General features: G+C 45.2%; 1 pseudogene; it reads left to right on the forward strand.

Moving 5' to 3' along the window:
* The first annotated feature begins 463 nt into the window (after positions 1-463).
* Positions 464-664, forward strand: LOC142279796 (U2 spliceosomal RNA; annotated as a pseudogene).
* Positions 665-25,167: the final 24,503 nt, after the last annotated feature.

A 25,167-nucleotide genomic window follows, 5' to 3' on the forward strand; every position in this document is an offset into this window, starting at 1 on the left:
CAGCCTGTCCTGTCCTGTCCTGTCCGTCCGTCTTTTTGTATCATGAATTGGAAAGACTGCAAGGGGGAGGGGAGGTGCTTGGAGGAGGAGGAGTTATTCAGATTAATTGCAGTGGGCGGCGGCTGCAAAAAGCATCATTCTTCTTGTTTTTGCTCTGCAAAACAGCCTTTTCAAGGGTTGGCTTGGGTGACAAAATGTCTTCTGTAGGCGTGGGTTTGTCTCCCTCTCCCTAAGATGTGTCCGGTATAGGCCAGGGTGCCACTCAAGGCCGTAACCAATTCGGGTTATAGCTTCTCGGCCTTTTGGCTAAGATCAAGTGTAGTTTCGGAGGACGCTACCTTGGTCGGTACTGGAAGGTGCCTGGGATTGCACGTCTGCCGGCCTTGAGGGAGTGTGTGCGCCTTCTGGTGACACATAGCCCTCTTGTGCCTGGACGGTTCCCAGGCAACGGGAGGCGATCACCTTTGTTATTTTGAAGTCCTACTGATAAACAGAAAAAAAAAAAAATTAAATCTGTTCTTATCAGTTTAATATCTGATACGTCCCCTCTCTGGGGACCATATATTAAATGGATTTTTAGAACAAGGAGATGGAAAAAATCTTGCTCTGTCCACTCCACGCATTGACCTGGTATTGCAGTACCTCCAGGACCGGTGCACCCCTTCTTAACCCAGTTTCCAAAAGCAGAACTCAATTCACCTGATTCAAATGAGCCCCATTAGTGAATTGAAAGAAAGCAAAAACTTTATATGCACCTCAATTTGGCCAATTCACTTTTCACACTTTCACCCTTTTTTTTATCTTTCACACCTTTTACTTGCTTTATTGATGCAAAAGCTGTGCCAAATAGCAAACTCATCTCCACTCAACTTGACCAACTCTGCTATGTCCCGTGCAGTATCTTATTCTCAGTCTTATCTAGATCATTTGCAATTGAATAGAATAGATCCCTTTTGGACACATTGGATTCAGCTGCTGCAGTGACTGCAGGTGTTAGAAGATGCAGACTTGGCATCAGGTGCTGTCTATCAGATTCCACTCCAATTAAAGCTTCCATTGTTTTTCGGTGTTTTCTTTGAGCAATGATGATGTCTTTAGTGATCTGTTGGCTCCCTCTCCTGGAGGAAGAGTTTGCTTGCTCTTGGACTTTCAAAAAGAGAGGTCATGATAGACATTTAGGTTCTGAGCCCAATTGGGGACAGTCATGGGTGATGAATGTTTTGCAACCTGCTGCGAAGCCTGATACCGCAATATAAGGAACGTCAAATACTAAGAATGGGCGGCCTATGAAAGAATTAGTACTTTCATTAAGCATACTTAAACGGCTAATTGGGAATAGACAAACTGTAAAAAGCCCTCTGAGAAAGCCCCTCTCTAACCTTTGTTAGTAAGCTTTTCTGTAGTCTGCCTGTTGATGTATTTTCCGTTTGAACAGTGCACAACATGAAGTGACGGAACACTGGCTTGTCACAATGTCCCCCGCTGACATCACGATAGCGCTGCTGCCTAGAAAGCCAGCTGCGCAGCAGAAGTTGCTCTTTGGGTGGGATGGTGGGCTAATGTATCTATTCCTGCTTGGTGTGAGTTTGACATGATCTAGAGCAACGAGTTCCAGCGGCTAGCGGTTGATTATTGGCTGTAATGGGGCTTTCTGGCTGGTGCCAGCCTTTCTTCTTAGCACACAGGAACCACAATCCCTACACCATGCTTCGATGGATTCTCTCATCCCAGCCCAGTAAAACTACATATTTCACACAGTTATAAGCAGCCCATGGGCATTCACCTGGATTAAAACCCATAACAGCTCATAGACCAAACAATCAATCTACCACTGGACCAAAGACAGGAAGCTAAATCCACTGCCTGCGGTAACTAACTTAATCCTATAGTCTACTCACACAACAAACCCAAGAGAAAGGAAAAAAACATGGCTTCGATTATCCATCCAATGAAAACGCATAACCATTGTGAGCCATTGGACAATGCAATTGCACACATGGTGACATGGTGCACGGCCCAATGAATCAAGTCTGTACTTCATATTCACGGTTTAAGCCCTTGGGTTCTAATGTGTCCAGAGTACATATCCAGAAAGATTCCCTTTCTTTGTGCTAAGCACAAGTCAACAATACGTTGTAAGCAGATTCTATTACCAGTCCCACACCATTTTGTGACGCATAATCGCACAGTGGCCCAATTAAGATTCCAAGTCATCGAACATGTCCCAGCCATACGCAGAGGAGGCGATAGAATTAGGAAGCTCAAAGAAAGGGAATCTTTCTGGATATATACTCTGGGCACGTTGGAACCCAAGGGCTTAAACCATGAATATGAAGAACCGACTTGATTCATTGGGCCGTGCACATTTTTTCTAACGCCCGGTTCTTTTTCGTGTTCACACTATATATGGCTCCAGTATGTATGGAGTTCCATTCTTCCTTGTTTTTTATTTGTCATGTTTGTCTGATTACCTTGTCTAACAGTTTTTTCTCCCCTTTCTTTACCTTCCAGGTTCCCATAGTCACGTGAAATATCCCTGTTGCACTTGATTACGGCTCACTATTCACTATAGGATGTCTTATATCTAACATCACACTCTCACCCATCAGCACTCTATAGGTTTGTATAAGGTATGCGCTTACACATCCGGTCCTCCATAGGTATTTCCACTTATGTAGCACTATCCCTATGATCACTCATAACTCATACCCTTGTAGTCAATTACAGCCTCCTCTCTCCCCTCTCCCCTTCTCCCTTTCCATCTATAATTTTGCCAGTACAATATTAGTTTACATTAGGCACACACTCACATATTCCTTTCCTTAGTGACTTATTGTAATTCACATTCGCATACAATTCTCTATGCCTGCCCCATTACTACATTCATACCTACTTGACCCTATCCTGATACCCCTTGTCTCACCTTGTTGGTCCCTACACCTGTTATCATCTCCTTTCCTGTGTCTGTCTTGTCACACAACACATTTTAGCATATCCCTTGTGCTCCTTATTACCTGTCCTGCCTATTAGAATTATGTCCATTATGTCCATGCATGGCCCAATGAATCAAGTCTGTACTTCATATTCATGGTTTAAGCCTTTGGGTTCCAATGTGCCCAGAGTATATATCCAGAAAGATTCCCTTTCTTTGAGCTTCCTAATTCTATTGCCTCCTCTACGTATGGCTTGGACATGTTCGATGACTTGGAATCTTAATTGGATCACTGTGTGATTATGCGTCACAAAATGGTGTGGGACTGGTAATAGAATCTGCTTACAATGTATTGTTGACTTGTGTTTAGCTCAAAGAAAGAGAATCTTTCTGGATATGTACTCTGGGCACATTAGAACCCAAGGGCTTAAACCGTGAATATGAAGTAAAGACTTGATTCATTGGGCCGTGCACCATGTCACCATGTGTCCAATTGCATTGTCCAATGGCTCACAATGGTTATGCGTTTTCATTGGATGGATAATCGAAGCCATGTTTTTTTCCTTTCTGTTGGGTTTGTTGTGTGAGTAGCCTATAGGATTAAGTTGGTTACCGCAGGCAGTGGATTTAACTTCCTGTCTTTGGTCCAGTGGTAGATGGATTGTCTGGTCTATGAGCTGTTATTGGTTTGAATGCAGGTGAATGCCCATGGGCTGCTTATGACTGTGTAAAATATGTAGTTTTACTGGGCTGGGATGAGAGAATCCATTGAAGCATGGTGTAGGGATTGTGGTTCCTGTGTGCTAAGAAGAGAGGCTGGCACCAGCCAGAAAGCCCCATTGCAGCCAATAATCACTTAATAACTTTTTCAACTTGTCATCATATGGGAGGCCTTCCATTCCTTGTAGTAGTCTAGTTGCCCACCTTTGAACTGACTCTAACTTCTGAATGTCCTTTTTAAAATGTGGAGCCCAAAACTGGTTCCCATATTCCAGATGTAGCCTTACAAGTGATTTATAGAGGTTGATCATCTTTACTTATCATTTAAAACTTTCAAACTGGTACACTCAACACATAAAGCCCCCCCCTTTTAAAGAGTAGTTTCCCTGTACCTAAGTGGGGGTCTACCTAGGTTGGAGCGAGTGGACCTTCGGGGTCCGGTGTCAGTGGTGACAGGCAGTGGGGCAGAGGGAACAGTCAGTTCCTCCTCCCTGCTATCATGTGGGGCAGGCGGAGGCGTAGGGGAGCTGGGTACAGGTACATCCCTGGGCACTGGCTCGCGGTTAACCGTTTCCATCATTTCTTCATCCACGGGTTGTGGGAACAGTATCACTGGAAGGATCACCGCACCGTTCTGTGTAGGCCAGTCTGCTGGAAAATCACCCATCATGGTGTGGATTACCTCTTTTTCCTTCTCCACTGGACTGGGAACTGGAGCCTCATCCGCTACTCTCAATGCTGGTGGGCACTTCTTCAGGTGGTCTCGGGAAACCGTGGCCAAAGTCCCCCCCTGGTCACGGCTGATCTGGTAGGCCTTCCCATTCTCCCATCCTGTGGGCTGGACTACATACGGGGTTTTTTCCCATTGATCATCCAGCTTGTGGGCCCTTCTTTTCCGCTTCAGCACTACATCCCCAGGTTGGAAGGAACCGGCAGGCGCCTTCTTGTTGAAGCACTGCTCCTGTTGTCCCCGACTCCGGCACAAGTTCTTTTCAACATACTCCTGGACCTGTCGGTACTGTGTCCTCCGCCGAGTGTCCCATTCAGCTGTCGACAGGAGTGCTTCTGAAGCTTCCAAGCCCATTTCCAGATCCACTGGTAGCCGGCCGGGACGAGCTCTCATCAGGTATGCTGGAGTGCATTTCGTAGAGCTGGAAGGGATGTTGTTGTACATATCGACCAGGTCAGGTAGCTTCTCCAGCCACAGGTTCCGCTCTTCCAGTGGTAACGTCTTGAGGAGGCCCAGGACCAAGTGGTTCATCTTTTCACAAATGCCATTGGTTTGGGCGTGGTAAGGCGTGGTCCGGATTTTCTTGCAGCCGTACAACTGGCAGAATTCCTGGAATACCTCTGCTTCAAAGGCCGGACCCTGGTCGGTAAGCACCCTCTCCGGGTACCAATGCGGTCAACAGAAATAAGCCTGGAAAGCCTTAGCAGCGGTGCGGCCGGTTAAGTCCTTAACTGGGACAACCACCAGGAACCTCGAGTAGTGGTCTACGATGGTCAGAGCGTAGGTGTACCCACTTCGGCTGGGGGTGAGCTTTACATGGTCAAGGGCAACCAGCTCCAGCGGTTGGTGTGTAATGATCGGGTGTAGGGGTGCCTTCTGGCTGGCCTCGTCCTTCCTTCTCAATGCGCAAGGGCCACATTCTCGGCACCAGGCCTCCACAGATTCCCGCATTCCACTCCAATAGAACCGCTCTCTTAACAACATCTCTAGCTTCTTCCACCCGAAGTGCACTGCACCATCATGGTATGCTTGCAGGACGGTGGGCACTTTAGCCTGGGGAATCACCAGCTGGCGGATCTTCTCGTGAGTCTTTGGATTAATCAGCTCGCGATACAACTTCCCCTGGTGTAGGTATAGCCGGGTCCGTTCTTGCCACAGACGTTGGGCTTCGGCAGGGGCAGCAGGGTCTATCCCAGCAGAACCCTGTTCCACTAGAGTCTTGACCAGGCGGACAGCAGGTGCCTGGTCCTGAGCTTCCTGCCAGTCCTGTCGGGGCAGCGGATCCAGGTTCACCCGTTGTTGGTAGACGTGCACCTTCTCAGTGAATGGCCGGTGAAATGCAGGCAACTCGATCTCTTCGAGGTCATCATCCTCTGGCCCCTCTTCCGACAGGTGGGGCATCCGGGAGAGTGCATTGGCATTGACGTTGGTACGGCCGGCCCGGTACTTGATGGTGAAATCGTAGTTGGCTAACCTGGTCACCCACCGCTGCTCCAACGCGCCCAGCTTGGCCGTATCTAGATGGGTCAGCAGGTTATTGTCTGTGTACGCGGTGAACTTGGCTGCTGCCAGGTAATGGCGGAAACGCTCGGTGAACGCTCGGTGCCAAGAGCTCAAGCTTGAAGGAGATGTAGTTCTCAGGGTTCCTCTCAGTCGGTCGGAGTTTTCGGCTAGCATAAGCTATTACCTTTTCCCTTCTGTCTTGGACCTGGGATAGAACAGCCCCCAAGCCCACATTGCTGGCGTCGGTGTAGAGGATGAATGGGCGGCTGTAGTCAGGGTACGCTAGGATTTCCTCTCCGGTCAGGGCTGTTCTCAGCTGGCGGAAGGATTCCTCATGCTTTTCTTCCCACACCAATGGGGCTACTAGGGATCTACCACCCTTGGTCTGTCCTACGAGGAGGTCTTGCATGGGGGCAGCCATCTTTGTGTACCCCTTAATGAAGCGACGGTAATATCCCACCAGGCCCAGAAACTGCCTCACTTCCCTCACTGTGGTCGGTCTCGGCCAGTCTTGGATGGCGGTGATCTTCTCGGGGTTGGGGGCGACACCTTCCGCACCAACCACATGTCCTAGGTACTGCACTCTGGGTTTCAGCAGATGACACTTTGAGGGCTTCAACTTCATCCCATACTTGGCAAGGGACGCGAACACCTCGGCTAGGTGCTCCAGGTGGGCTTCATACGTCTGTGAGTACACAATCACATCATCCAAGTACAGCAAAACGGTCCCATAGGCAGTCTTCTCTCGGTCTTCCGGTGCCACGGCCACCTGCCAGTACCCGCTGGTGAGGTCAAGGGTGGAGAAGTAGTTAGCGGTTCTCAGCGAGGCCAGGGACTCTTTGATGCGGGGCAGAGGGTAAGCATCCTTATGCGTTATCTGGTTAATCTTCCGGTAATCCACACACATCCGCATGGTGCCATCCTTCTTCTTAACCAGCACCAACGGAGCGGCCCAGGGACTACAGCTGTCCCTAATAACCTCTGCCTCCTTCATGTTCCTCAACATGTCTTTGGCGCATTGGTAGTGCGCAGGGGGAATAGGCCTGTATCTCTCTTTAATAGGGGAGTGTGTACCGGTAGGGATGTGGTGTTGAACCCCTTTAATCTGCCCAAAATCTAGAGGGTGCTTGCTAAAAACCCGCTCATACTCCTGTACCACCCGGTATACCCCTTCCTTGTGGTGTATGGGGGTATCATCAGTGCCGACATGTAGCTCTCGATACCACTCGCCTAACTCCCCCAGGGATGAGTGGGAACCGGCAGCAGGCGGTGTGACCGGGGGAACGGCTTCATGGATCGTGTGGGGATCTAGAGTGAACAATTTGGCAAGGGTAGCGTACCGGGTGGTGCATGAATGCACACATATTGGTTTTATAATCTTATTGTATTACTTTATATTCTTATTTCACTTGTGCATATCTCCACCATAATCCTGGCTAAGAAATATAGCTTTTTTTGGGGTACACAGGTAGTAAGGTCTTCTTTCTATTTCTTTAGGGGTGATATAGCCTGGTGGAACTCTAGACCTCTAACATTATATATGCACCCTTTTTCTTTATGGTTCTTGGACACCTTATAACATTCTTCCATACATATATATCTTTCTCATAAATTATAAATAATTAGGCATTTTTATATATTTTATTTACATTTTCATAAATAACTTTTTACAAAGCATGGGGGACATTCTCACATACATATAATTTTCATGTACGCATTCTGAAAATTTACGCATAAACCGTACACACTCCTTTTTGTAACAATTTCTATAACTCATTCGCTGAACTCTCATCCCGGATATTCATTCTTACACCGAATTTCCTGTTATAACACAACATTCATGATTTTTATTCAATTTATTTTTATTTTTTAGGTTTATTAGTAGTGATGAGCGAGTACTAAAAAGCTCGGGTGCTCGAAGCTCGGGCCGAGCCTCCCAAGATACTCGTGTACTCGGCCCGAGCACCGAGCCCAATGTTATCCTATGGGAGACCCGAGTATTTTTGTGAAATGACCACCGGCAGCATGTAGAAACCCTAAAAATGGCACAAAAGTCTCCGAAGAGTGCTCAAATGACATGGCAACAGCATGGGGAAGACCCCTTGAAGCATTTATCACTCAAAAGTCACAGCTGTGAATAATTTTGTCCACGTTTTACGCCATTTTTACGGACTCACCAGAAAACCTTCCAAAATGACACCAAAATGATTTTTCATAGCGGAAATGTTAAGGGCACATACCCAATAGTGAGATAGAGCTAATGTATGTTACTTTTTGAGATCAATACATGAAAGATTTTACGTAAAACATTGTGTGGCACTCCGATGTCCCTGAGAAGAGACGTGCATAAAGGCCTCTGAGTCTAATGTGCCCATTTTGAGGAACTGAGTCTTTGTAGTATTTTCCTTTGCCAGGGCAGTCCAAAATTGTGAGGTTCACCAATGCCCCTGCATACAGACGTGCATGATGGCCTGTAAACCTGAAGTGCCCATTGTAAGGAAGTGGGTCTATTGTAGTATAGCCCTTAGGCAGGGCAGCCAAAAATTGGGAGGCTCCACGTTGTCCCTGGATAGAGACGTGCATGAGGGCCTCAAAACATTAAGTGTCCAGTGTCAGGAAGTGGGTGTATTATAGTATAGCCCTTAGGCAGGGCAGCCAAAAATTGGGAGGCTCCACGTTGTCCCTGGATAGAGACGTGCATGAGGGCCTGTAAACCTGAAGTGCCCATTGGAAGGAAGTGGGTCTTTTGTAGTATAGCCCTTTGGCAGGGCAGCCAAAAATTGGGAGGCTCCACGTTGTCCCTGGATAGAGACGTGCATGAGGGCCTGTAAACCTGAAGTGCCCATTGGAAGGAAGTGGGTCTTTTGTAGTATAGCCCTTTGGCAGGGCAGCCAAAAATTGGGAGGCTCCACGTTGTCCCTGGATAGAGACATGCATGAGGGCCTCAAAACATTAAGTGTCCATTGTCAGGAAGTGGGTGTATTATAGTATAGCCCTTAGGCAGGGCAGCCAAAAATTGGGAGGCTCCACGTTGTCCCTGGATAGAGACGTGCATGAGGGCCTGTAAACCTGAAGTGCCCATTGGAAGGAAGTGGGTCTTTTGTAGTATAGCCCTTTGGCAGGGCAGCCAAAAATTGGGAGGCTCCACGTTGTCCCTGGATAGAGACGTGCATGAGGGCCTCAAAACATTAAGTGTCCATTGTCAGGAAGTGGGTGTATTATAGTATAGCCCTTTGGCAGGGCAGCCAAAAATTGGGAGGCTCCACGTTGTCCCTGGATAGAGACGTGCATGAGGGCCTCAAAACATTAAGTGTCCATTGTCAGGAAGTGGGTGTATTATAGTATAGCCCTTAGGCAGGGCAGCCAAAAATTGGGAGGCTCCACGTTGTCCCTGGATAGAGACGTGCATGAGGGCCTCAAAACATTAAGTGTCCATTGTCAGGAAGTGGGTCTTTTGTAGTATAGCCCTTTGGCAGGGCAGCCAAAAATTGGGAGGCTCCACGTTGTCCCTGGATAGAGACGTGCATGAGGGCCTCAAAACATTAAGTGTCCATTGTCAGGAAGTGGGTGTATTATAGTATAGCCCTTAGGCAGGGCAGCCAAAAATTGGGAGGCTCCACGTTGTCCCTGGATAGAGACGTGCATGAGGGCCTCAAAACATTAAGTGTCCATTGTCAGGAAGTGGGTCTTTTGTAGTATAGCCCTTTGGCAGGGCAGCCAAAAATTGGGAGGCTCCACGTTGTCCCTGGATAGAGACGTGCATGAGGGCCTCAAAACATTAAGTGTCCATTGTCAGGAAGTGGGTGTATTATAGTATAGCCCTTTGGCAGGGCAGCCAAAAATTGGGAGGCTCCACGTTGTCCCTGCATAGAGACGTGCATGAGGGCCTCAAAACATTGTTCCCATTGCAAAGGAGCGGGTCTCCTGTCGTTGTAATGTCCATTCTGCAAAGAATGGGCGAAAAAATTTACCACTGGGGGTATACCTGAAACAAAGGCCTAACTCTTGTAACGGTCATCATGGTGGCGCATGAGGAGAAGGAGGAGCAGTCCAGCGATTATCCAAAGTCCAGAAGTGTGTACCCATGGGTGACTGGAGGTACATGGCAAATTCCCGTTACAAACTTTAAATTCCGCTCTCATTTGCTGGTGGTGTGGTGAAGTCTGGCCCAATCCAACCCTTGTTCATCTTGATCAGAGTCAGCCTGTCAGCATTTTCAGTTGACAGGCGGGTGCGTTTATCTGTAATGATTCCACCTGCGGCACTAAAAACATGCTCTGACAAAACGCTAGCGGCAGGGCAGGCCAGGACTTCCAAGGCGTAGAGAGCCAATTCATGCCACGTGTCCACCTTGGATACCCAATAATTGTAAGGCACAGAGGAATGTCGGAGTACAGTTGTTCGATCTGCAAGGTACTCCTTGAGCATCTGGGCAAACTTAGGATTTCTTGTGGCACTACCCCGCACCTCAGGGGCTGTGGTACGTGAGGGGCTGAGAAAACTGTCCCACATCTTAAAGACTGTTCCCCTACCTCTGGCGGATTGGACTTGTGCCTCTCTCGGCTGTACGCCTTGGTTGTCCACTGATTCCTGACCTATGCCGCTAGCGTTTTGTGAGGGGAATGCTTTGCCTACTTCCGTGACTATGGCCTTCCGGAACTGCTGCATTTTGGTTGACCTCTCCGCCTCGGGAATAAGAGACATAAAGTTCTCCTTGTAGCGTGGGTCTAACAGTGTTACCAACCAGTAATGATTGTCGGCCAAGATGTTCTTAACGCGAGGGTCACGAGACAGGCAGCTTACCATAAAGTCAGCCATGTGCGCCAGACTCTTAACAGCCAGGACTTCAGTAGCCTGACCAACACGTTGACTGAACATGCTGTCCTCCTCCTCCTCCTCCTCCTCCTCCTCATCTACCCTGTCCTCTGGCCAGCCACGCTGAACCGAGGATATGACTGGTGTGCATGTCATATCCTCAATTTGGCCGGAGATTTGCTCCATGTCTTCATCCTCCTCCTCGTCATAGTCCTCCACTGCACGTTGTGATGAGACGAGGCTGGGCTGTGTGTTATCACCCACACCCACTACTGTTTCTTGCTGCAACTCATCGCGCTCCGCCTGCAATGCATCATGTTTGGTTTTGAGCAGAGACCGTTTTAGAAGGCAGAGTAGCGGTATGGTGACGCTAATAATGGCGTCATCTTATACCTTTATGATGTTATTGTTTATTCTAAAGCAAACAAGATTTTAGGGTGTATAAAAAGGGAGATTAGATCCGGTGATCCCAACGTATTGTTAACCCTCTATAAATCACTTGTAAGGCCACATCTGGAATATGGGGTAAAGTCCTGAGCAGGTTGATAACCATTGGTTTGAGCATGGTAGGGTGTAGTGCGCATCTTCCTGCATCCGCCATAACCTTCCCTTAGGATATACTGTGCCCTTATCAGATTGGTTGTACAAGGTTGCTTCTCTTATTGGATGGATTTCAAGCTGCATGGATAATGTTCATTTAAATGATGTGGATAGAAAGACTGAAGATATCTACATGTAGTCTGAAATCCATCATGAATCAATACTATTTTACACAGTCATAAGCAGCCCATGGGCATTCACCTGCATTCAAACCAATAACAGCTCATAGACCAGACAATCCATCTACCACTGGACCAAAGACAGGAAGTTAAATCCACTGCCTGCGGTAACCAACTTAATCCTATAGGCTACTCACACAACAAACCCAACAGAAAGGAAAAAAACATGGCTTCGATTATCCATCCAATGAAAACGCATAACCATTGTGAGCCATTGGACAATGCAATTGGACACTTGGTGACATGGTGCACGGCCCAATGAATCAAGTCTTTACTTCATATTCACGGTTTAAGCCCTTGGGTTCTAATGTGCCCAGAGTACATATCCAGAAAGATTCTCTTTCTTTGAGCTAAACACAAGTCAACAATACATTGTAAGCAGATTCTATTACCAGTCCCACACCATTTTGTGACGCATAATCACACAGTGATCCAATTAACATTCCAAGTCATCGAACATGTCCAAGCCATACGCAGAGGAGGCAATAGAATTAGGAAGCTCAAAGAAAGGGAATCTTTCTGGATATATACTCTGGGCACATTGGAACCCAAAGGCTTAAACCATGAATATGAAGTACAGACTTGATTCATTGGGCCATGCATGGACATAATGGACATAATTCTAATAGGCAGGACAGGTAATAAGGAGCACAAGTTATATGCTAAAATGTGTTGTGTGACAAGACAGACACAGGAAAGGACATGATAACAGGTGTAGGGACCAACAAGGTGAGACAAGGGGTATCAGGATAGGGTCAAGTAGGTATGAATGTAGTAATGGGGCAGGCATAGAGAATTGTATGTGAATGTGAATTACAATAAATCACTAAGGAAAGGAATATGTGAGTGTGTGCCTAATGTAAACTAATATTGTACTGGCAAAATTATAGATGGAAAGGGAGAAGGGGAGGGGGGGAGAGAGGAGGCTGTAATTGACTACAAGGGTATGAGTTATGAGTGATCATAGGGATAGTGTTACATAAGTGGAAATACCTATGGAGGACCGGATGTGTAAGCGCATACCTTATACAAACCTATAGAGTGCTGATGGGTGAGAGTGTGATGTTAGATATAAGACATCCTATAGTGAATAGTGAGCCGTAATCAAGTGCAACAGGGATATTTCACGTGACTATGGGAACCTGGAAGGTAAAGAAAGGGGAGAAAAAACTGTTAGACAAGGTAATCAGACATAATGTAACCAGTTGATCAGACATGATCACCTGGTTTGAGACCCCCTGCCTTACACTATATAGATATCATGTTCATTCCCCATCTATCTTGCTCAGGAGAGCATCTCCCTCCCCCGGCACCAAGAGCAGCTCATACTGAATTGTTACATTGACTAGTAACACTGCACACAGAAATGCACCTTAATATTCCACTGTTAACCCTTTCCTCCCAGCAGTAACACACAACTCCTCACCTTGATATCATGGTGATTTATGGTCAGAATGACTTCAATGCGATCAGTGATTTCTATTCTAGCTCTGCTCACATAGATTTTATATCCACACTCAACTATAGGCCGTTCTTCATATTTTGGGGGCTTTTAGTCAGATATACTAGTTTGTGCCTGTATAGTATTGGTGTAGATGGGAGTGTAGGGCATGGGTTACATGGCACTGTGGTGGAATACTGATGGGAGGTATTGGTGCTGTGTTTGATGCTTCTACTGGGTATTTTCCTACAAATACTGGAACAGCTCACTGCTTAGAATGATCCTTCCCAGCTCTATAATATATTATATATACCCCACAATGCAGGCTCACACACACATTTGTCTCAAGTGTGTTGTAGGGACACAGATACAGTCTTGGTCATGTGACTAAAGGCTACTTTACACACTGCGATATCGGTCCCGATATCGCTAGTGTGGGTACCCGCCCCCATCTGTTGCGCGACACGGGCAAATCGCTGCCCATGCCGCACAACACCGACCAGACCCGTCACACATACTTACCTGCCCGGCGACGTCGCTGTGTCCGGCGAACCGCCTCCTTTCTAAGGGGGCGGTCCGTGCGGCGTCACAGCGACGTCACTGAGCGACCGCCCAATAGCAGCGGAGGGGCGGAGATGAGTGGCCGGAACATCCCGCCCACCTCCTTCCTTCCTCATAGCGGCTGGGAGGCAGGTAAGGAGAGGTTCCTCGTTTCTGCGGTGTCACACGGAGCGATGTGTGCTACCGCAGGAGCGACGAACTACATCGTTACTGCTGCAGTAACGATAATCGAGAATGGAGACCCATGTCACCGATGAGCGATTTTGCACGTTTTTGCAACGATGCAAAATCGCTCATCGGTATCACACGCAGCAACATCGCTAATGCGGCCGGATGTGCGTCACAAATTCCGTGACCCCAACGACTCCGCATTAGCGATGTCGCAGCGTGTAAAGCCCCCTTTAGTGGGAGTGGTGTACAGGGTCTTAGCAGTAAAGAGTATTCCATATTTCTGCCAGATACCCACAGAGATATTGAAATCTGAAAAAAGAGACTTCTGCTCATTGAAGGTAAGAACTGCTCACATAGCGTTCAACTCCACAGCAAACGAGTGCTCTAGCACTGGCATCTCAGCAGGGATATTCCCCTACTACACATGTGTGTCTAGGTCACTGTGACAGTTTACAGGACATAACTCAGGGCACCTAGACAGAAGGCAGAGGGACTACTTTCTATTTCTGGTGTAGAGCTTAGTACAATATATATATATTTATACTATTACATGGGACACATGTACCTTGTATTACCATTATTCGCTGTATATGAACCCCTTTTCTCCGGGCATTATTTGTCTATAGCATTTTTCACGAACCTGAGGCAACTGAGAACCCTTCAGTGAAGGAATTCCACTAACCCTCACAATACCTACCAGGGGCCTCCCTGCAGTAACTCAGGTAGTTGTACCCATTCTCTTTCCGCATTCTATGTGTTCTTCTTCTTTCTTCTTTTTTTTCTTTTTTCTTCTTTTTATTTCTATCATGTAGTTCAGGGGTTTATAGATATATGTCCTGCATCTCATATTTCCTTTAGTGGTGCTTCTTACCCATTCTCATATCATTTACCCTAGTATTTCATGATCCTGAGGCGACTGAGAACCCTTTAATAAAGGAATCCTTTTTCACCTGAATTGTCAAGTGATACTTACCAGTGACTATCACGTAATGTTACAGGTAGTTCCATTTTCTTCCTCTTCTTTCTCTCCTTTCTTCTTTGTCACACGGTCCATTGTGTTATAGCCCACGTGTCATGATAACACTTGTACCATCTTTTCATTTAGATTCCACCTACAATTATTTACCGATTCCAGTTCTGGAATAGGCTTTCATCATCTACTCACTAGAATTCTCAAGTTCATAAGGTACTGAGACATATACATGTTCACACCATTATAAAGAACAAAGTATAAACATTGAGGTTTTTCTCACACCCATGTTCCTGTGTTCTTTGATATGATATGTGTTCATTTCCTTCACTATATAGGATTGCAAGTTTTCCATTTGTACCTTAATGGCAATGACGCTATACAATTGAACACATATCATCCTGTTATCCATATAGGTGTGTATTTACCTGCTTGACTATTTTTGGTTGTTTGATCCAGAATGTTTCTCCAGATAGGTCATGTGGAAATTTTCTTTCCTCAGTACAAATGTTTTCACTATGGCTTTGGAAAATTTTTTTGTATGTGCATCATGGTCATTTGACCCATTGTACTCTCAAGTAGCAATATATTGTACTGTTATGTTGTACTATGTACTAATTACGTGTTTATATGGTTTTGTAACCCTTTATGATCTTAGATAACTTTATCCTTGATAAAGACCTAAAAACAAGCTCGAAACGTTGGATGAATTATCCTTTTGCACAAATAAAGAATTTTCAGCATTCTAAGAGTTCTTTTCTTACGTTATTGATCACTATAGTGTGCCAGAGCTATTTCTATTGAATTGACTCTTATTTTTTCTGAGCACCTGCTATATACACAGTGAGCCAGACATATTCAATTTTCATTCAGAAGGCAGAGGGAAGCCTTAGCAGCTGAGCCTATATCTTGGCTTGTGAGCATTAGAACAGGCCGGCGATTACAGGGTAACATGAAAAATGTCCAGCTTGCATTATGACTAGAACATGACAATATCCTTTTAAGTACTAACCTATGATGCGTTCCTAAGCAGTTGATGTTATATGTTCTACATTTCATTTTCTGCATACTTTCCAAGTAGTAGAATTTGCTTTGATATAGGCAACTGGATTTTCACAATGAAAAGGCAAAGGATAACGCCCGAAAAAGACGCCATACATTATGTCAGTGCCATCACTGACAAACCTGGATTGACCATGAAATACATCAATCCCCTTAAAGGTGAGTTAAAACAAGTTTTAACTAAATTGCCTTAATATTGTCATGCATTAGAATGACTGTCTTAGGTAATGATAAATATTTTCTACAGGAAGAGGAGTGTTTGCTGAAACTGAAATCGAAAAAGGGAGTTTTGTTGCAGAATATCGAGGTGAGCTCACGTATGCACTTACGATGGTAGACAACTACTCGAGATTTATGGTTGTGGTACAAGTCAAAGATCTAATGGCCCATACTGCAGCGAAGGTCTTCCAAGCACACTTATGCAGACCTCATGGCTACTCAGAGAGAGTCCTCACAGATCAAGGCACTGCCTTTGAAGCGGAAATCTTCAAGGACTTCTGCAGCTTTTACCGATGCAGGAAGATGCGTACTACACCCTACCATGCTCAAACCAATGGTTATCAACCTGCTCAGGACTTTACCCCATATTCCAGATGTGGCCTTACAAGTGATTTATAGAGGGGTAACAATACGTTGGGATCATCGGATCTAATCTCCCTTTTTATACACCCTAAAATCTTGTTTGCGTTAGAATAAACAATAACATCATAAAGGTATAGCAGTACCGTTTCAAAGTTTCGGTGTCCCAAGCAGCATTCCATCAGCCTCTGGAAGGTTCCTGGCAAATTGCACAGCTCGAAGGGCATGCTTTTGAACTCGCAGAGACCCATCGGGGTGGCAAAGGCGGTCTTCTCCCGGTCTGCCTCAGCAACGGACACTTGCCAATAGTGACTAGTGAGATCAAGGGTAGAAAAATAATTTGCAGTTGTCAATGCAGCTAGCTATTCCTCAATACAGGGGAGTGGTGCTGTCCTTCTTCTTTAACAGGACCAACGGAGCTGCCCAGAGGCTACAACTGTCACGGATAACCCCAGCCTCCTTCATGTTGCTCAACATGTCCTTGGTACACTGGTAATGTGCAGGTAGATTTGGCTTATATCTCTCTTTGATGGGTGGGTGTGCACTTGTGGGGATGTAGTGTTTGACCCCTTTTATTTTTCAAAAGTCTAGCGGATGTTTGCTGAAGACTTGCTCGTATTCTTGCACTAGCCTGTAGACCCCCTTCTTGTGATGTGAAGGTGTGGAGTCAGTGCCTACGTGTAATTCCTTACACCACTCCTCTGGCTGACTTGGTGAGCTGTCACTGAATGGGTGGGCTGAAGCAATGGTGGATGCTGCTGTTTGGATAGCATGTGTATCTACTGAGAACAGCTTATCAATGGTGGCAAATCGGAGCAGCTTAATCTTTTGCTCTCCGCAGTTCAACACTCTCATGGGCACTCTTCCCTTCCATATTAATGAATAAAACTATGATGTAAATAGCATATAGATACCCCACAAATGCAGATAAAAGTAGGTTATGGGAAAAGGGGGAAGAGAGAAACAGGAAAATAGTGGAATAAAGTATACCTTCCAGGTGGGAGAGGAAATGGCAGCACAGCCAGTGGAGGTGAAGCAAGGGGAGCCTGCAACTAAAGAGTTGAGAGCGTTATCACATGGTGACTGAGCCTGATTGTAACGGGAGCATAGAGGTGCCGATCCTGTCTTACCTGCGTTGGTGTAGAAGTGGGTGTCCTGTGGTGGAGTCAGCTATGTGCAGTGGTGGCCGTGGGTTCTTTTATGTGCGACCGTAGTAATAGCTGTGCCCACTTCCTGTATGGGAGTGGAATGCAGTGAGGCTAATGGAACGCACGCCTGCGCATTTGTGTTTAACGTCGCGCATGTGCAGAACGGAGAAAAGGCTGCGCTCACTTCCTAATGAAAGGGAGTGAGACGCAGCTGGGAAGGGAAGGGAAAAGATTAGGGTTTGGGGATGATGAAAGGGCTTTCTACGGGCAAGGATGGCAAAGGGTGGCAGTGACGGAAAGTCAGGCAGATGGTCCTGTCCTGTCCTGTCCGTCCGTCTTTTTGTATCATGAATTGGAAAGACTGCAAGGGGGAGGGGAGGTGCTTGTGCCCAAAAGGAGGAGTTATTCAGATTCATTGCAGTGGGCGGCGGCTGCAAAAAGCACCATTCTCCTTGTTTTTGCTCTGCAAATTCTACTACTTGGAAAGTATGCAGAAAATGAAATGTAGAACATATAACATCAACTGCTTAGGAACGCATCATAGGTTAGTACTTAAAAGGATATTGTCATGTTCTAGTCATAATGCAAGCTGGACATTTTTCATGTTACCCTGTAATCGCCGGCCTGTTCTAATGCTCACAAGCCAAGATATAGGCTCAGCTGCTAAGGCTTCCCTCTGCCTTCTGAATGAAAATTGAATATGTCTGGCTCACTGTGTATATAGCAGGTGGTCAGAAAAAATAAGAGTCAATTCAATAGAAATAGCTCTGGCACACTATAGTGATCAATAACGTAAGAAAAGAACTCTTAGAATGCTGAAAATTCTTTATTTGTGCAAAAGGATAATTCATCCAACGTTTCGAGCTTGTTTTTAGGTCTTTATCAAGGATAAAGTTATCTAAGATCATAAAGGGTTACAAAACCATATAAACACGTAATTAGTACATAGTACAACATAACAGTACAATATATTGCTACTTGAGAGTACAATGGGTCAAATGACCATGATGCACATATAAAAAAATTTTCCAAAGCCATAGTGAAAACATTTGTACTGAGGAAAGAAAATTTCCACATGACCTATCTGGAGAAACATTCTGGATCAAACAGCCAAAAATAGTCAAGCAGGTAAATACACACCTATATGGATAACAGGATGATATGTGTTCAATTGTATAGCGTCATTGCCATTAAGGTACAAATGGAAAACTTGCAATCCTATATAGTGAAGGAAATGAACACATATCATATCAAAGAACACAGGAACATGGGTGTGAGAAAAACCTCAATGTTTATACTTTGTTCTTTATAATGGTGTGAACATGTATATGTCTCAGTACCTTATGAACTTGAGAATTCTAGTGAGTAGATGATGAAAGCCTATTCCAGAACTGGAATCGGTAAATAATTGTAGGTGGAATCTAAATGAAAAGATGGTACAAGTGTTATCATGACACGTGGGCTATAACACAATGGACCGTGTGACAAAGAAGAAAGGAGAGAAAGAAGAGGAAGAAAATGGAACTACCTGTAACATTACGTGATAGTCACTGGTAAGTATCACTTGACAATTCAGGTAAAAAAGGATTCCTTTATTAAAGGGTTCTCAGTCGCCTCAGGATCATGAAATACTAGGGTAAATGATATGAGAATGGGTAAGAAGCACCACTAAAGGAAATATGAGATGCAGGACATATATCTATAAACCCCTGAACTACATGATAGAAATAAAAAGAAGAAAAAAGAAAAAAAAGAAGAAAGAAGAAGAACACATAGAATGCGGAAAGAGAATGGGTACAACTACCTGAGTTACTGCAGGGAGGCCCCTGGTAGGTATTGTGAGGGTTAGTGGAATTCCTTCACTGAAGGGTTCTCAGTTGCCTCAGGTTCGTGAAAAATGCTATAGACAAATAATGCCCGGAGAAAAGGGGTTCATATACAGCGAATAATGGTAATACAAGGTACATGTGTCCCATGTAATAGTATAAATATATATATATTGTACTAAGCTCTACACCAGAAATAGAAAGTAGTCCCTCTGCCTTCTGTCTAGGTGCCCTGAGTTATGTCCTGTAAACTGTCACAGTGACCTAGACACACATGTGTAGTAGGGGAATATCCCTGCTGAGATGCCAGTGCTAGAGCACTCGTTTGCTGTGGAGCTGAACGCTATGTGAGTAGTTCTTACCTTCAATGAGCAGAAGTCTCTTTTTTCAGATTTCAATATCTCTGTGGGTATCTGGCAGAAATATGGAATACTCTTTACTGCTAAGACCCTGTACACCACTCCCACTAAAGGGGGCTTTACACGCTGCGACATCGCTAATGCGGAGTCGTTGGGGTCACGGAATTTGTGACGCACATCCGGCCGCATTAGCGATGTTGCTGCGTGTGATACCGATGAGCGATTTTGCATCGTTGCAAAAACGTGCAAAATCGCTCATCGGTGACATGGGTCTCCATTCTCGATTATCGTTACTGCAGCAGTAACGATGTAGTTCGTCGCTCCTGCGGTAGCACACATCGCTCCGTGTGACACCGCAGAAACGAGGAACCTCTCCTTACCTGCCTCCCAGCCGCTATGAGGAAGGAAGGAGGTGGGCGGGATGTTCCGGCCACTAATCTCCGCCCCTCCGCTGCTATTGGGCGGTCGCTCAGTGACGTCGCTGTGACGCCGCACGGACCGCCCCCTTAGAAAGGAGGCGGTTCGCCGGACACAGCGACGTCGCCGGGCAGGTAAGTATGTGTGACGGGTCTGGTCGGTGTTGTGCGGCATGGGCAGCGATTTGCCCGTGTCGCGCAACAGATGGGGGCGGGTACCCACACTAGCGATATCGGGACCGATATCGCAGTGTGTAAAGTAGCCTTTAGTCACATGACCAAGACTGTATCTGTGTCCCTACAACACACTTGAGACAAATGTGTGTGTGAGCCTGCATTGTGGGGTATATATAATATATTATAGAGCTGGGAAGGATCATTCTAAGCAGTGAGCTGTTCCAGTATTTGTAGGAAAATACCCAGTAGAAGCATCAAACACAGCACCAATACCTCCCATCAGTATTCCACCACAGTGCCATGTAACCCATGCCCTACACTCCCATCTACACCAATACTATACAGGCACAAACTAGTATATCTGACTAAAAGCCCCCAAAATATGAAGAACGGCCTATAGTTGAGTGTGGATATAAAATCTATGTGAGCAGAGCTAGAATAGAAATCACTGATCGCATTGAAGTCATTCTGACCATAAATCACCATGATATCAAGGTGAGGAGTTGTGTGTTACTGCTGGGAGGAAAGGGTTAACAGTGGAATATTAAGGTGCATTTCTGTGTGCAGTGTTACTAGTCAATGTAACAATTCAGTATGAGCTGCTCTTGGTGCCGGGGGAGGGAGATGCTCTCCTGAGCAAGATAGATGGGGAATGAACATGATATCTATATAGTGTAAGGCAGGGGGTCTCAAACCAGGTGATCATGTCTGATCAACTGGTTACATTATGTCTGATTACCTTGTCTAACAGTTTTTTCTCCCCTTTCTTTACCTTCCAGGTTCCCATAGTCACGTGAAATATCCCTGTTGCACTTGATTACGGCTCACTATTCACTATAGGATGTCTTATATCTAACATCACACTCTCACCCATCAGCACTCTATAGGTTTGTATAAGGTATGCGCTTACACATCCGGTCCTCCATAGGTATTTCCACTTATGTAACACTATCCCTATGATCACTCATAACTCATACCCTTGTAGTCAATTACAGCCTCCTCTCTCCCCCCTCCCCTTCTCCCTTTCCATCTATAATTTTGCCAGTACAATATTAGTTTACATTAGGCACACACTCACATATTCCTTTCCTTAGTGATTTATTGTAATTCACATTCACATACAATTCTCTATGCCTGCCCCATTACTACATTCATACCTACTTGACCCTATCCTGATACCCCTTGTCTCACCTTGTTGGTCCCTACACCTGTTATCATGTCCTTTCCTGTGTCTGTCTTGTCACACAACACATTTTAGCATATAACTTGTGCTCCTTATTACCTGTCCTGCCTATTAGAATTATGTCCATTATGTCCATGCATGGCCCAATGAATCAAGTCTGTACTTCATATTCATGGTTTAAGCCTTTGGGTTCCAATGTGCCCAGAGTATATATCCAGAAAGATTCCCTTTCTTTGAGCTTCCTAATTCTATTGCCTCCTCTGCGTATGGCTTGGACATGTTCGATGACTTGGAATCTTAATTGGATCACTGTGTGATTATGCGTCACAAAATGGTGTGGGACTGGTAATAGAATCTGCTTACAATGTATTGTTGACTTGTGTTTAGCTCAAAGAAAGAGAATCTTTCTGGATATGTACTCTGGGCATATTAGAACCCAAGGGCTTAAACCGTGAATATGAAGTAAAGAAAGTAAAGACTTGATTCATTGGGCCGTGCACCATGTCACCAAGTGTCCAATTGCATTGTCCTATGGCTCACAATGGTTATGCGTTTTCATTGGATGGATAATCGAAGCCATGTTTTTTTCCTTTCTGTTGGGTTTGTTGTGTGAGTAGCCTATAGGATTAAGTTGGTTACCGCAGGCAGTGGATTTAACTTCCTGTCTTTGGTCCAGTGGTAGATGGATTGTCTGGTCTATGAGCTGTTATTGGTTTGAATGCAGGTGAATGCCCATGGGCTGCTTATGACTGTGTAAAATAGTATTGATTCATGATGGATTTCAGACTACATGTAGATATCTTCAGTCTTTCTATCCACATCATTTAAATGAACATTATCCATGCAGCTTGATGCCTTGTGGACTCGGTCTAGGGACTTTGGCTTCAACTAGAGGATCACTTGGCTACATGGCTTCAATCTAGGGGCTCCAATTCCGATTGGAGATCATAACCGCAATCTAGGGATTTCGACTCCGGCTGCCAGGATTATGCCATATCATCATACCAGAGACTACTTAAGGAAGAAACCCAGGTTGGACAATTTTGTCACCTGGCTACAGACTTTGCAGACCTCAGCCAGCTTCCTAAATCTGGCGCTATTCTATTGTCGGTGGGTGCCCGACAAATTACACAGCTATGTAAAATTTTGGTTTATGAAACTTCAAATCCAGTGACTGATTATTATGTTTTCTAATGTCCTGATTTAAAAAAAAAAAAAATATTTTTTTTTAACCATCAAATATTGATTTTGTACAATCCATGTGTGAAGTTACATACAAGTGACATGAACAAGAAAAATACTTATTGTAACCAAAAATATTCACAATTTTATATATAAAATACATTTATTTATTGTACAGTCATTCTGCAACTTTATTAGAAATTTATTCTTGCACTTTTTCCTTTTCTCTAAATCCCCCTTTTCTCTTATAGAAGGCCTGTGGATCTTCTCTGTGAAGCATCCGGCAATCATGTTCACGTTTCATTTACTTTGGTATCGTCGTTCCATCTCCTTGATATTCCGATGAAAACCTTCTTGTTCTTCCCACCAGCACCAAGGTTTTCAGACAAGTAGTCCAAATAGGAATGTAAAAAATGTAACTTCAAATTCATTAGACAACCCAAGGCTTTGAAACGTTTCAGCATGTTCTCCACGATGGACTTAAATTTTGATTCTTTGTTGTTACCTAGAAACGTATTTATTGCTTCTTTCAAAGAGTCCCAAGCCCTTTTTTCAACAGTTTTCATTATTGTTTAAAACACGTCATCCTTCATTCATGGGTTTCTGAATATCCGAACCCACAAAAATGCTTTTGTGCTGCCCCTGTGCCAGCAGCCGCCGTTGGTCGGATCCAGACCTTCTAAGAGAGTGGCTCGACCCGGGGGTCTCGCGGACATGTCGAATAAAAGGAGGAATGTAGATGTATGGGCTAGGCCGTATTAAGTTTGTGACGCCACCAACGGTGTGTGGTGAGGTGGGACACCACCGCTGCCGTTATGGGATACCCGGGAGAGATGTAGTGGCAGCTGGATGTTAACCCCTCCGTGTGTAGGGATGATTGCCCCGGGGCCCAGTGTCTTTGTGCAGGGTATGGAGATGGCAAGGGCCGGCGCGCCTGAGCAAGCAGGGGGATGTTTGGTTACTCACAGTAAATGAATCACACGAGTCTTTCGGTAAACCAAAGGTGCTGGTGGCCTGCCGCCCCGGCCGGTTGCATTCAGGTCCCCCACCCAGGCTGGTGGTCGCTGTCCTTTACTCTGCACTTGTTTTTGTGTATGGTGGACTGCCTGGTCTGGAACTCAGGAGTCCGCTCCCGGCTGGATATGGCCTAAGGAGCCGTGCCCGCAGGCGCTGGCCCGTGGGATCTAAGGGCCCTGGCGGTGGCCTTATCCCTATCAGTGGGCTGTTGTCTTCTTTGAGGGACTTTAGGTGGGATAGGACCTATAATCCTGCCCTCAATCATTTAATTAGCTAGGCCGCTGGTTTCGGTCCTGGCTTCAGGGTCCTAGGTGACTAGGGTTTCAGGTCGGCTGTGTGTTTCCTAAGTGAGGAAAGGTGTTGTGCGGGGGCCTATCTGTAACTACCTGGTTTTGCCAGGGCATCACACCTTCCTTCAGACTTGATTCTGACAGTCCCTGAAACTTGGTACACAGGTACTTAAACATCTCTCCTTCTTTCAGTAGCGCTTTCACAAACAGCTTCATCAGTCCAAGCTTACAGTGGAGTGGTGGCAAGAGAACTTTAGGTGGGATCAACTAAGCTTTATGCAACAATGTTCTTGAGTCCCGGTTACAAAGATGTTCTTGTTGGCCAATTTTTTTTGCTCCAGTGAAGAGTCCTAACCTGGCTTTCCAATTCACACAAAAAGCATGTGTTCTGCCTTCTTTTACGTAATGCTGTGAATCTCTAGCATACAGCTAAACCCTAGTTCACATTTCAAATAAACAGACTGTGGAGTTCAATAGCCTTGATTTATTAGCTGGTAACGTGAACTTGATTGCAGTATACATGGAATATACAGTGAATATAGGAATATCCAAGATGCAGTTGAAGACAGAATACGGTATATCCAAGATACTGTTTTATACGGGTAAAAACTATAACAAGAAAATGATTACAGTCAGTACAGTGTTAATACAGAGTTAACATAGCATAACAGTACATGAGATGCAGTTCTTACGAGAATGTAGGTGAAAGGTCACTGCATCTGCAATACATAGAAATCTTATCTAGACAAACAAGACAGGGATGACACTAAAGGTGTAGAAGTACAATGTACAATGCATTTACTACACTCTTCCATCTAGGATTCTATCACTAACACATGTAATTTGCTTTGCTCACCGGATTACACTAGGCAGGGGTGAATGTACAGAGAGGTAAGTCGGCATGTCCTTTCCTGACAAATCCAAAGAGAAAATGGCTGCAGGCTTCTTCTCAGCTCAGGGAGGCATTCCTTACCCAGAATACATTTAGCTTAAAGGGAAACTCAGCAATTCAAAAGAATAACAATGACCTCTAGGGGTTGTAACAGAAATTTCAATGAATGACTATTAGCAGGCTGCCATGAGGCAGAACAGCATGGGTATTTAATATATCCTCCTTGCTGCCCAAGAAGCAATGAGAACATTTTTAGACCACCACATATTGACCATCCATGCTCCTTGTAGTTAAGTTTCTTGAGAATAAAGTCTAAATTCTCACAGCTTTCTTCCAAGTGCATAGCATGTGTGACGCCCTGGACTAGCCAGGTAGTCACAAACACAAAATCACACACACCCCCTCCCCTGGATA

This window comes from Anomaloglossus baeobatrachus, unplaced genomic scaffold, assembly GCF_048569485.1.
Source record: "Anomaloglossus baeobatrachus isolate aAnoBae1 unplaced genomic scaffold, aAnoBae1.hap1 Scaffold_439, whole genome shotgun sequence".
In the NCBI taxonomy this organism is placed as follows: domain Eukaryota; kingdom Metazoa; phylum Chordata; class Amphibia; order Anura; family Aromobatidae; genus Anomaloglossus; species Anomaloglossus baeobatrachus.